Here is a 12,137-nt window from a genome sequence, read left to right as displayed (position 1 = left end):
CTTTTTGCCAGGCTTTGCAGGCCCTGGCATGAGAGGAGAGGAAGCCGCAAAAGGGCCCACCAGCCCGGACGGCGGCCCCCCAGCCCGGGCACAAGGCCACACTGCTTTGGCAGGCAGAGCTGAGTCAAGCATCGGCAACACGTGACTGTCAACCCAATGTTACTTTCTTGCTTTGTCTTATTTTTATTTATTTTTCTTCTTTTTAGCAAACACAACTCTCTTGGCTGAGAACAACTCAGCTTTTCCAACCCTGAGGGTGTGAGCAAAGCAGCGGCTACGGAGAGAGAAGCCTCTGAGGTCCAATCTGCAAATGGCCACATTTTTCATGAGCCTGAGGGTTTTCGGATGGTAACTCCCAGTAGTTAAATATCCTCCAGAAAGTAGCAGCACGGAAAATTACTTTTTTTTCTTTGAGTGTTTAACCTAATTTATAGAGAACGAATTCCCTTAACCATCTGAAAGATTTTTCTGGCTTAGACTCACTGCGAAGTTACTTTGGAAGTTAAACTCACAATTGTTCTCCCCTATTTTCCTGCTGACTAGGAATCCCGAGAAGACTGACCCCATATGTCTTAGTGCTGCCTTATCTGCTCTCAGGACATACCGAGCAGCCTTTTCTATTCTCGTTTTCTTTGTATAGTTTGCAAATGGTTCCACAGCACCTTCATGTGTATTTTGTCATTTGTCACTGCCATTCTGTTGTCAAGGAGCCGTTCCTAGTCACATTCTACAGGGAAGGAAACTGAAGTGCTGCGTGATTGAGGAAACCGTCTAAGTTCCCGGAGACCACCCAGCTGTCTGCTCCCGAGTCCTGTGCTCTTTCTGCTTCCTCGTGAATACGTCCTCTACAGTTTGAGCACTGGAAACCCCATCTCCTCTTGGCAGTCACAGCCTCCCAAGGGTGTCGGAACAATGTGGAGACAGGTACTCGGAGGCGTGTCAGGTGTACCAGGTCAGACTCACCTGCTCCTTCACTCTGCGTGACAAAGGGAATCAACTGTTTGTGACAGAATCACTTGGAACTTCAGGTGACCTGTGAGGCATTTAAACTCTAGAGGCTTAGTTTTGGTAATTATCAGAATCTGTCTGTAGCCATTCAGTTGGTCATTCAAAAAATGCATTCATTTATTGCATGCCTTTTCTTAAGTAGGCACTTGTCTGTCAATGTCTTTATTTTCTCAAGACCCGGTCTAATTTAACTAGATTAATCTCTCTCAACTGGACCTCTAGAGGTACATTTAGTACATGCAGACTGACTCCTGTATGCACTTTACACAGGACATTTACTGATGCACTAAATGTGAAGTCCAAATTGGTGAAGTAGTAGTTCAGTCTCCAGGTATCTTTCTTGCTCTCAGTAAGACAGACCTAATATGTGCTTCTTCCATCCTCATTCTTCTAGCTGTAGCTCTCGTTCCTTCTAAGAGTCAGCAAAATGCATTCCTTTTTCTCTCTCTTGTTATATGAACTTCCAATGTGGTTAAATACCAAAATATAGAATCCTGGATGCCACTCTTTATATCATCGCAAAATCTGATACAAATCGGAACACTATAACATGCGAATCCTCATCCTAACAAAAAGCAGATGATTGTAGGAAATAAATCAATGTCCATTTTCTGTCACTTTCATAGGCTTAGTGCTTTAACAGACCCTCAACCTCTGCCCCTAACATAAGCCATGCTGAAGAGGACATAACCTGGTAAAGCATTATCCTTCTTACAAAAGGTAATGTACATTTTCAATTATTTTCCCATCCCAAGTAGCAAAGGGGAAAAAAAGAATCAGAGCTAAAGAATGGTGCACATGAAGTCAGTATTTTGGCAGGAAATTGGGAGGTTCCCTAAAGGCGGATGCTGATAACCGGGAGCTGTGGGACAAAGTTGAGATGGGAGATGAAAGCCTTGGGCTCCAGCACTGAGCCAAGACTTTTGAGGAGCACTGCAGTGGTCTCTGGCTGGTAAGAAACCCCTAAAAGCCAGAAGAAACACACGTGCTTCAGAGGAACGTTTCCCCGATGATGTTCTTACCGATTCTGATAAATTAAGATCAAGGAATGATCTCAGAATCAAAAATCAGAAAGTACCCTGGATACCAAACCACCATGGATGAGAGTCAGCAGAAAGTAGAAAGAACACATTTACGTCTCTATGGGCTGCAGTTATCGGAACTGGGAGATACAGAATATTAAATCAGCATGTATAAAATGTTTAAAGAAATAAAGACATCACCACAAAGATGAGCAAAACAGGACATTATCGGGAATTAAGGGGCAAATATGAAATACACTCCAAATTATAGAAATGAAATATATTTATAGTATTCTGTAATAACCTCAATGGGAAAAGAATTTGAGAAAGAATAGATATATGTATATGTATAGCTGAATCACTTTGCTGTACAACTAAAACTAACACAGCATTGTAAATCAACTACAGTCCAATATAAAATAAAAATTTTAAAAAAAGGTTATTTTAAAAAAAGAGAAAAGAAAGCAATATATTTATAGAAAATAAAAATTCAATGGGTAGTGACTTCATCATGGCCGTGTGAGAGATATTATTACCAGACTTATCTTACTACCCTAAGCAACGATAAAATGTATCATCATCATCATCATCAACAACGAGGCATGTTTTCATTTTTTTAAAAATTTATTTATTTATTTATTTTTGGCTGCACTGGGTCTTCATTGCTGCACGCAGGCTTTCTCTAGTTGCGGCGAGCGGGGTCTACTCTTCCTTGCAGTGAGCGGGCTTCTCATCGCGGTGGCTTCTCTTGTTGAGGAGCACGGGCTCTAGGCACACGGGCTTCAGTAGTTGTGGCTCGCGGGCTCTAGAGCGCAGGCTCAGTAGTTGTGGCACATGGGCTTAGCTTCTCCGTGGCAGGTGGGATCTTCCCGGACCAGGGCTCGAGCCCATGTCCCCTGCACTGGCAGGCGGATTCTTAACCACTGCGCCACCAGAGAAGTCCGAGGCATGTTTTTAGGAACTGGAGAAGAGCCAGAGGAAGACTGTGGTCTTAATAAGAAGAGAAACATCTGCTGTGAGACCATGACAGCCCCCCACCTCCTGAGCCACCTCCTGAGTGCATGTTCCTAACCACGGAGCTGCACCCAAGCAGAATGCCGGAGTTCAGCTGAACTGGGGGGGGGGAGGTATATAACGGTGTTTGTAGTCGCTGGAATTTGTGGGGAAGGCAACCAGAGAGGAGGAAATTGTGCACAGAGGTGGCCCCAGAAGTTTGCGTGAGAGTCACTGCAGCTCTTAGCAGAAACTCAGGATGGACATTTACAGGAAGAAACTCAGCATGCTTAGTAAAGAGTGGCTGCTGCAGGGCTGAAGGCCGAAAGGCAATCTAGAGATTACCCAGTGCTGGAAGACACTGCCGTTCCAAGTTAGCAGAATGGAGAGACTTCACTGAGCATTCCTGCATATGCAGCTGAGACCCCAGAAAGACCTCACTTTAAGAATAAGGTCTTCTTCTGTGAGAACAATTTTTTATTAATAAGGGTAAAATAACAGGCACTTCTATCATAAAAGGTATAAAAACCGATACGACAAGATAGAGAGGATACAAACAATAATTTAACTGTCTTCCCTCTAAAGGAAGACCATGTGATCTATAATTCCTACAACCTATCACCCACAAGAGCCACCATGTAACAAAAACTTTTAGACATGTGAGGAAGCAGGAAAATGCAGCACATCATTTAAGAAAAAGAAGTGAATAGTAACAACCATGAAATAACACAGAAGGAGAAAATAGCAGAGAAGAACTCTGAAAGAACTATAAAATATGTGTAAGGATTTAAAAGAAAATATGGGTATAATGAGTGAATAGATGAGAGATTTCAACAATGAAATGGAAACTACCAAAACAATGGAAAGTCTATGAATAAAAAAGTAAAATATTTTAGAAACAGAAATTTCACTGGATGGGCTTAATAGCAGATTGGAGAGAACAGAAGAATCAGTGAACTTGAAGACAAATCAGTACAATGTTGAGTCTGATGAACAAAGTAGAAAATATTTTTCAATGATCAGGGCCCTGATGAGATTTAAGATAATTACAAATAGTCTACCATATGTGAAGTCACACTCCTTAGAAAATAGAAGAGAATGAATGAGGCATAAAAATATACATGGAAATTAAATCATGGCCAAAATATCCCCAAATTCAGTTAATAATGAAAATAATAATGACTTTAACTTAAAGATCCAGGAATTTGCTTGGTAAATTTGCTGAGTAAAATGAAACATAGACATATCATAATCAAACATCTGAAAACCTAAGAGGAAGAGAAAATCTTTTTTAAAAAAAAAAAAAAACAGAAAAAACACAAACAAAATCTATACATTGAGAGGAAAAATGAAGTCAGGAAGATTTGCTTAATGGAAACAACAGAAGTCAGTTGACAGCAGAATGACATCTTTAAAATGCTGAATAAAACAAAAGTCAACCCAAAATTGTACACACATTTAAAATATCTTTCAAAAATAAGGACAAAAGTAAGACCTTTACAGAGAAACAAAATCTGAAAAAAATTGTGGACAACTGACCTACACTGCAAGAAATGTTACAAGAAGTTATTTAGGCTAAAGAGAAATGACACCAGCTAGAAACTGAGATCTATCACACAGAAAAAAAAAACACCTGAAATATGTATATATGTAAGTAAATACAAACTTTTTTTTTTGCTTTTATAGTTTTATTGTTTTAGCTTTTATGTTTAGGTCTTTTATCCACTTTGACTTAATTTTTATATATGTTGTGAACTATTTGAAGTCTATTTTTTCTTCATTGAATGGTTTGGCACTCTTGCTGAAAATTAGATGACCAAAGATATACAGGTTTATTTCTGAACTCTCTATCTCCACTGATCTATACATCTAGCCTTGTGTCAGTACCATGCTGTCTTGATTACCACTGCTTTGTAGCAAGTTTTGAAATCAGAATGAGTGGGTTTTCCTAGTTTATTCTTCTTTTTCAGGATTGTTTTGATTATTCTGAGTCCTTTGCAATTCCATATGAATTTTTTAATCAGCTTGTTGACTTCTACAAAGAAGGCATCTGGGATTCTGATAGGGATTACTCTGAATCTGCAGTTTAGTTTGGGGAAGATTGCCATTAAAACTGCCAATTGTTAAGTCTTTCAAACCATGAATGTGGGATGTTTTTCCATTTATTTAGAGCTTCTGTAATTACTTCCGGCAATTTTTTAATAGTCTACACAGTGTAGGTTTTTCACTTTTGTTTTTATTATTATGAATGAAATTGTTTTCTTAGTTTTGTTTTTGTATTGTTCATTGTGAGTGTATAAAAATACAACTGATTTTTTTTTTTGTGGTACGCGGGCCTCTCACTGTTGTGGCCTCTCCCGTTGCGGAGCACAGGCTCCGGACGCGCAGGCTCAGCGGCCATGGCTCACGGGCCCAGCTGCTCCGCGGCATGTGGGATCTTCCCAGACCGGGGCACGAACCCGCGTCCCCTGCATCGGCAGGCGGATTCTCAACCACTGCGCCACCAGGGAAGCCCCACAACTGATTTTTGTATGTTGATTTTGCACCCCACGACCTTACTGAACTCATGAATTCTAATAGCTTTTAGTTGATTATTTAGGATTTTCTATATGCAAGCTCCTGTCAGCTGTGAATAGAGATTTACTTCTTCCTTTCCAATCTGGATGCCTTTTATTTCCTTTTCTTGCCTAATCTCCCTGGCTAGAACCTCCAGTAGACGTTGAATAGAAGTGGTGAAAGTAGCCATGCTTGTTGTCTTTATCCTGATCGTAGAGAGGAAGCATCCAGTCTTTTACTACCTTCTTCTCTTTTACAGGAGCCTCTAATACAGCCTTCTTTCTCTCAAATGCATCTTCTCACATACTAAAAATTATGCAAAGACCAAGGGCACACTAATTTTTATCAAAACTACTTCCTATTTCCAAAATAATCCAAGTTTATTCAGTTACCTGTGGTTGCAGAAAAATGGATGTATGAGAAAAAGTGGGTCGTGTGAGGGGAAGAGGTCATTAGGCGTCCCGCTTAGGCATTTAAGGAAAAAATAACTTGTTTGTTCCAAGAAAAGACAGTTGTGTTCTGAGTGCGCTTAAGCTTTGCTTTTCTTCTGGGTGCCCATTAGCCTCAGATTTACTGCGGGGAGCAGATGTACTGGCCCCAAATCAGCAAAGATAAGAGGCTTCTTGGCGAGAAACAGACAAAGAGGTCTGGAAGCAACACAGAGGGCCAGAGAAAGAACAGGAGAAAATGCTGTCCTAGCAGCAGTAAATAAATCATTTTGCTAAAAAGGATTTTGGCTAAATTGCCTCCCGGTGTCTATTCCCACTGGGCACTTTTGATCAGAAAATGCAGAGCATCGTGAAAAGAGTTCAGAGGTGAGAACTGTGTTCTCACAGCGGTTGCAGAGGAGGGAGCCACATTGCTAAACATGCATGGGGGCTCCAGTCACACTCTCTGATGTACCACCTAAGTGACCTTGGACTAGAAATAAATACACGAGTCTCTCTTTATCACCTGTAATGCACAGACTATATATAACCTCTGTTTCACAGAGATGAGGGGTTAAATCACGTGATGCCTGGCTCATGATAGGAGCCCAAATTATGTTAGCTTCTTTCACCCTTTCTTCTGACAGCATTTTAAAAAGCAGCAAGTTTTAGGGACATCCCTGGTAGTCCAGTGGGTAAGACTCTGTGCCCCCAATGCAGGGGGCCTGGGTTCGATCCCTGGTTAGGGAACTAGATCCTGCACGCATGCCGCAACTAAGAGTCCGCATGCCACAGCTAAGACCCGGCGCAGCCAAAATAATAAATAAATAAATATTTTTTTAAACAAGTTTAAAGAAAAATGGCAAGTTTTTTTTTCAGCACGGTCCATAATATTTTCATAAAAATCCTACCAATTATCAAGAATCTCCAAGACTTACATTTAAGTCCTACCTCCTGAATCTAGTAAACTGTCAGCTCACTCCGACTGCTTCTCTCTCTGAATCTGTTTCCTCATCTATCACCTGCGGAAGGGGCTGGCCATTTTAAAAGATCCCTGTGATGAACTCTCAGATTTGTCCCCAGTGCCTGGTCCACAGCTGGTCCATACAAGACATTCAGTCAATATTGGCTGAATGAATGAGGCACTAGCTGAACATTGAAATAATTCTACCAATAGGCGGGATCTGGCCACCAGCCTATCAAGTATCAATTCTGAGATCTTGGACCAGACACTAGAGGAAACAGGCAAAATACTCACTGCCTTGGCTAAGGGTGCTGCAAAGTGTTGGCATCTGGGGATTCAGACAAAACACAGAGAAATCCTTCATCCTGTTCAAATTCTGACTCTATTTCATTTCTCTTTTGATTTTCAGAGTTTATAAAGGATTGTCGCTTACAAAGCAGAGGGCACAGAGAGCTTAAATAAAAAGTTCTACTTGCTTCAATGTACCACTGGGTCTCCTCTTCTTGAGACATCTTACTTTTTTTTTTCCTCCTTTCCCCTTCGTCACATCTTCCTTCTCTCACATCTGCGTACCTTCTCCCTGTCCTCATTTTGACTCTTTTTCTCATCTGTAAAATGGGAATAATTGAGATTTTTGCCTACTGAGGATACTAGGATTCTCTGAGGATTTAATAATTTGTGTGATGAGCTTATTGTCACACACACAGTAAGTATCATGGCACATAGTAAGTAAGAGCTCAAGATGTGACACGTCATTATTTCTATCACATTTAGCCCTTCCAAGAACCTTAGCAGGTGAACAGTGACTCACCAGGGCCAATTAGAAACATCTAGATCTGGATACAGAGCTCTCCTGATCCTACATCTTCCCAAGCTGGAAGAGAAAACGGAGAGGTGCCTGGAATTGCATTTGCCCGCTGAGACAGACAGCAAAGGAGCTGGGAGGAACCAACCCAATCACGTAAAGTGCAGCCCAGGGCCACAGGAAAGGCACAGGGCAACCACCACACATGTATTTACAATAAAAGTGGGCGATGGCGCACAGGGAGCCAAATTAAGCAAGGTTCCCAATTTGTAGGGAGCATCTGTGTTGGGTTATAATCAAGTCCAGGTAGACAGACAACGTCCAGGAGAGACATCCAGGCTTGAATGTTCAGAGACACCTCTCTGTAACACAGGAGAGGCTAAAGCCAGGCGGGGCTGCATTGACAGGAATCATAGCCAATGACTTGGGATGGAGACCAAGGCCACAGCCCTATGATAAAGACAGAGGCTCTCCAAGAATGAGGACTGGGAGGAAGGGACTGAAGTGACTTAATAATGAAAGATATACTTTACTGACCATCTGTCATTTTCCAGGTGTCTTACATTGTGGTTTAATGCATTTCTGACATCATCTCTTTACAGTAGGTATGATTATCTCTAACAGGCAAAGAATTACGAGGTGCAGAGAAGGCAAACAATTTCTCCTAAATTATATAAAACTTACTTGTCAGCAAATAAATAACAGCTAGAAATTCAGTTAGTTCTATTCAGTGCCAAAATAAGTGCTCTTTCCACTTTATCACTGATGTTATAAATTATATGCAAGGTATTCAGAGCCTCGTTTCTTAGAGAGTTCTGGGGGCAGATCTGTGACCTCAGATGCGGCAGACATCTAACAGTCACAGCCATGAGGAGGAGCTGAAGTCAAGAGCTTTTCTGGGTCTGGAGTTCCCTTTTGAGGTCCTTCCTTCCCTCCCTCCCTCCCTCCCTCCCTTCCTTCCATTCTGGCTCTGCATAGTCTACTTCCCTTGAACAAATTTAATTGTGCAAAGGTGCAAATGAGCTTCCCTTATCCCTGCAAAGCACATAACCTCCCGCCTTGATTTTCTGCCCTCTGCCCTTCTGTGGAAGGCAAGTCCTGGTGCCACCCGAGTGCTTCTCTCTGAAGACACGCCCCCAGGCTGTGTTTCATCAAACACAGTCATCCAAGCAGAACAAAGGAGTGATGTGCTCTCAGGGGAATGTCCCCACGCAGACGACGACGGTGTCAGGGCAACCCGTCACCAAGAGGGAGGAACAATGGCAAAAGGACCTGCCTCAGACAAGTTACCTGCACCGAAATCTCCTGAAGCAGCCCTGATACCCACTGATAGAGCCTCCTCTCTATAATCAGGTGGATTTTTTCAGGCACAGCTAATCACGTGCAGGAAAAACAGCCAGATACTTACTCCATGTGTTGGCATATGGTACAAATACACTTCTGTATCAAAATAGAGCCGAGTCTTTCAAACCAAAGTCTTCACTTAGGATTAGTTTAGATGAAACAGCAGGAGAAATTAATCTCATTTAAGCCTCACAGTGACCCCCTGAACTCAATATCAAGATCTCCATCTTACTGCTGGAAACACTGAGACACAGAGGCTTGTGAAACTTGGTCAAAGCCCCAATGGTTTTAAGTGACAGAAAAGGGTCACGAGACAGGCTTACCAGGCACTTGTCAATTGTCTTCCACTCCATCATGTTTCATTCCGAAGAAGCTCATTCATAAAATTCAAAGAAAACAGTCCTATTTTGAGAGGAAGCGAGTTCCTTAGATAGTGTCTAGTCCACTTGCACAAACACACGGCTTCTCCTCTACGGCTGAAGAAACTGAGATCAGAGAGGCAAAGTCCACGGCGGGTCCGGAAGAGGACTCGCGGCACGGGACAGCCATTGTGATGCGTTTCCCAGACCCCACGTCCAGGACCGAGGCCCCTGGGTCCTGCCTTGGGAGTGTAGAACGCTAACCTCTAATGGCTGATGACTGAGAGGAACCTCCTTGGGAGTGACCTGCCTCCAGTGACTGCTGGACAGGTGGCCACAGAGTCCTGGCCCCCTGGCCTCAGGTCCCAGCCCCAGAACCCCGTCCCCTGCAGGCTCTGCTGAACCATGGAAGCAATGGCATCACAGTGCAACCTCTCCCTCCACCGAATTCCCACTCCCTTCCGGGCTTTATTCTTTTTTTTTTTTTTTTTTTTTTTTTTTTTTGCGGTACGTGGGCCTCTCACTGCTGCGGCCTCTCCCGCTGCGGAGCACAGGCTCCGGACGCGCAGGCCCAGCGGCCACAGCTCACTGGCCCAGCCGCTCCTCGGCACGTGGGATCCTCCCGGACCGGGGCACGAACCCGCGTCCCCTGCATCGGCAGGCGGACTCCCAACCACTGCACCATCAGGGAAGACCCGGGCTTTATTCTTGAGAGCAGAGCGCTTCTCAGTAAACTTCCTGCAGGCAGATCACCGTCTCAGACTCTTGTTTCCAGTGGATGTGATCTAAGACGGCTGATGCGTGAAGCGCTGCTAGGAAACCAATGCTAAAACGAGCTTGGGAGCACAGTCACTGTTCCATGAAGGGCCCACTGCTGGTGACTGGCGAAGCACCCATTACTGGTTGCGTTCTGTTAACAGTGTGACCGTTCAAATCTCTCCAGTGGAACCGGGGTGGGGTAACTGTGGAAGGGGGTGTGCTGGCTCGTACAGTTTCTCAGGTGTCTGAGAGTTTCCAGAGAAAGCGGTCATTGTAAGGAGTACGGCAGGGGATGGCTGTCGCTGAGGGATGTTTACTGATGCCTTGAAACAAGACAGCGAGAGGCTGAGGATGACTCATGACCAGTTTTTTTTTTTTTTTTTTAACATCTTTATTGGAGTATAACTGTTTTACAATAGTGTGTTAGTTTCTCCTTTACAACAAAGTGAATCAGTTATACATATACATACGTTCCCATATCTCTTCCCTCTTGATATGACCAGTTTTTTTAAACTGTGGAAGTTACAGCATCATCTTGGTAGCATATCTGGGGACGTCCACATCCTCCGGATGGAGGACTTAATTAGGAGGGTCCAGGAGCCCCAGCGAAGGTTGAATTCCTGAGCCCGGAGAGGCTGCCTGTGCCTAGGTCAGGTCCCTGACAGGGAAGTTAAGGGATTTTGAGATTTGGGATTGGAATCTCAGTCAACGATCACGAAAGTCTTGAATTCCTAGATTCTGTTGAATTCCACAGCTGGCACCTTCCTCTTTCTTGAACGAGATGGAGAGCCCTTTGATTTGCAAAAAACATGAGCCCGCTCAGGATCTGTCTCCGTCTCTTCTTTTGGTCAACAGATCAGTTACCAAGTCAAGTAATAATATAATGTGGCCGGGGAAGCGTAGGGGTGCTGAGGGAGCAAAGGCGCTGCATGTTTAAGGAGAAGCAAGACTAGCCAACATTTGGGAGAATACATACATAGCCAGAGACCGGACACTGAAGGCGCCGGATCAAGGTGGGAGGGGGCAGACCGTAAAGCTGGATAAGGTCCAAACAGATGTTAAATATTGTGACACAACATGCCAATAAACTGGCAAGGAAATAACACCCATACACTGATAAAATGGCTTTTAGAAATGTGGAAATGGTTAATACTACATGAAGTAGAAATGCCAGAAGTGCGGTGGGCAATGGTGAAGAGAAGAATCCAAAGGCTCAGTGGAGTGAGGCTTCCAGAGTCAACGTACCACACGTAAGAACGAGAAGCCCACCGGCTAGAGCTCTGTGCCTGGTCTATGCTCCCACGGAGAGACCCCCTCACCAGAGTGATAATGAAGGCACTGATGAGACAGGCATCCCTGGGCTGCTCAGCGGTGGCCACCCTCTGTATCCCAGGCCCGGCAAGAGGACGTGCCACTACAAGCGGTGGCAAGGGGTACCGTACATCAGGGTCCTGATGTAACAGGTGCCAAATGGAGACACTTGACCCTTTGAAACGAGATGGGCACGATTACCGTAAGGAGAGGCGACGTCAGAATGGCAGCCGGGGTGGCCCCGCCTGCAGAGTTATGGTGATGATGCTTACGGGACGGGGCAGTCCCACAAGTATAAGGAACTGAATTCTGTCAACAATCAAATCAACTTGGAAGCAGGTTCCTCCCTAGAACTTTCAGGTAAGAGCCCAGCCTGCGAACCCCTCGTTTCCAGCCTTGTGAGACCCTAAGCAGAACCCAGCTGAATCCACCCACACTTATGAACCACAGCACGGTGAGATAATCGATGGGTGTGGTTTTATGCCACCAGATATGTGATAATTTGGTATATGCAGCAAAAGAAAACTAATGTGACCACTGTATACTATCATGTCCCCAATTTGTAGAATACAGGGTCTAGGAGCCAAA

General features: G+C 43.9%; 1 long non-coding RNA gene across 1 annotated transcript in view; it reads right to left on the bottom strand.

Moving 5' to 3' along the window:
* Positions 1-906: 906 nt before the first annotated feature.
* Positions 907-12,137, bottom strand: part of LOC136792942 (uncharacterized) — a 70,989-nt gene continuing 59,758 nt past the window's right edge. Inside the window, exon 3 of the long non-coding RNA XR_010837581.1 lies at positions 907-976. This is a non-coding gene — a long non-coding RNA (uncharacterized lncRNA). The remainder of the gene's footprint in view (positions 977-12,137) is intronic.

This window comes from Kogia breviceps, chromosome 17 (genome assembly GCF_026419965.1).
Source record: "Kogia breviceps isolate mKogBre1 chromosome 17, mKogBre1 haplotype 1, whole genome shotgun sequence".
Taxonomy (NCBI): domain Eukaryota; kingdom Metazoa; phylum Chordata; class Mammalia; order Artiodactyla; family Physeteridae; genus Kogia; species Kogia breviceps.
This window is presented reverse-complemented; position numbering and strand designations above follow the sequence as displayed.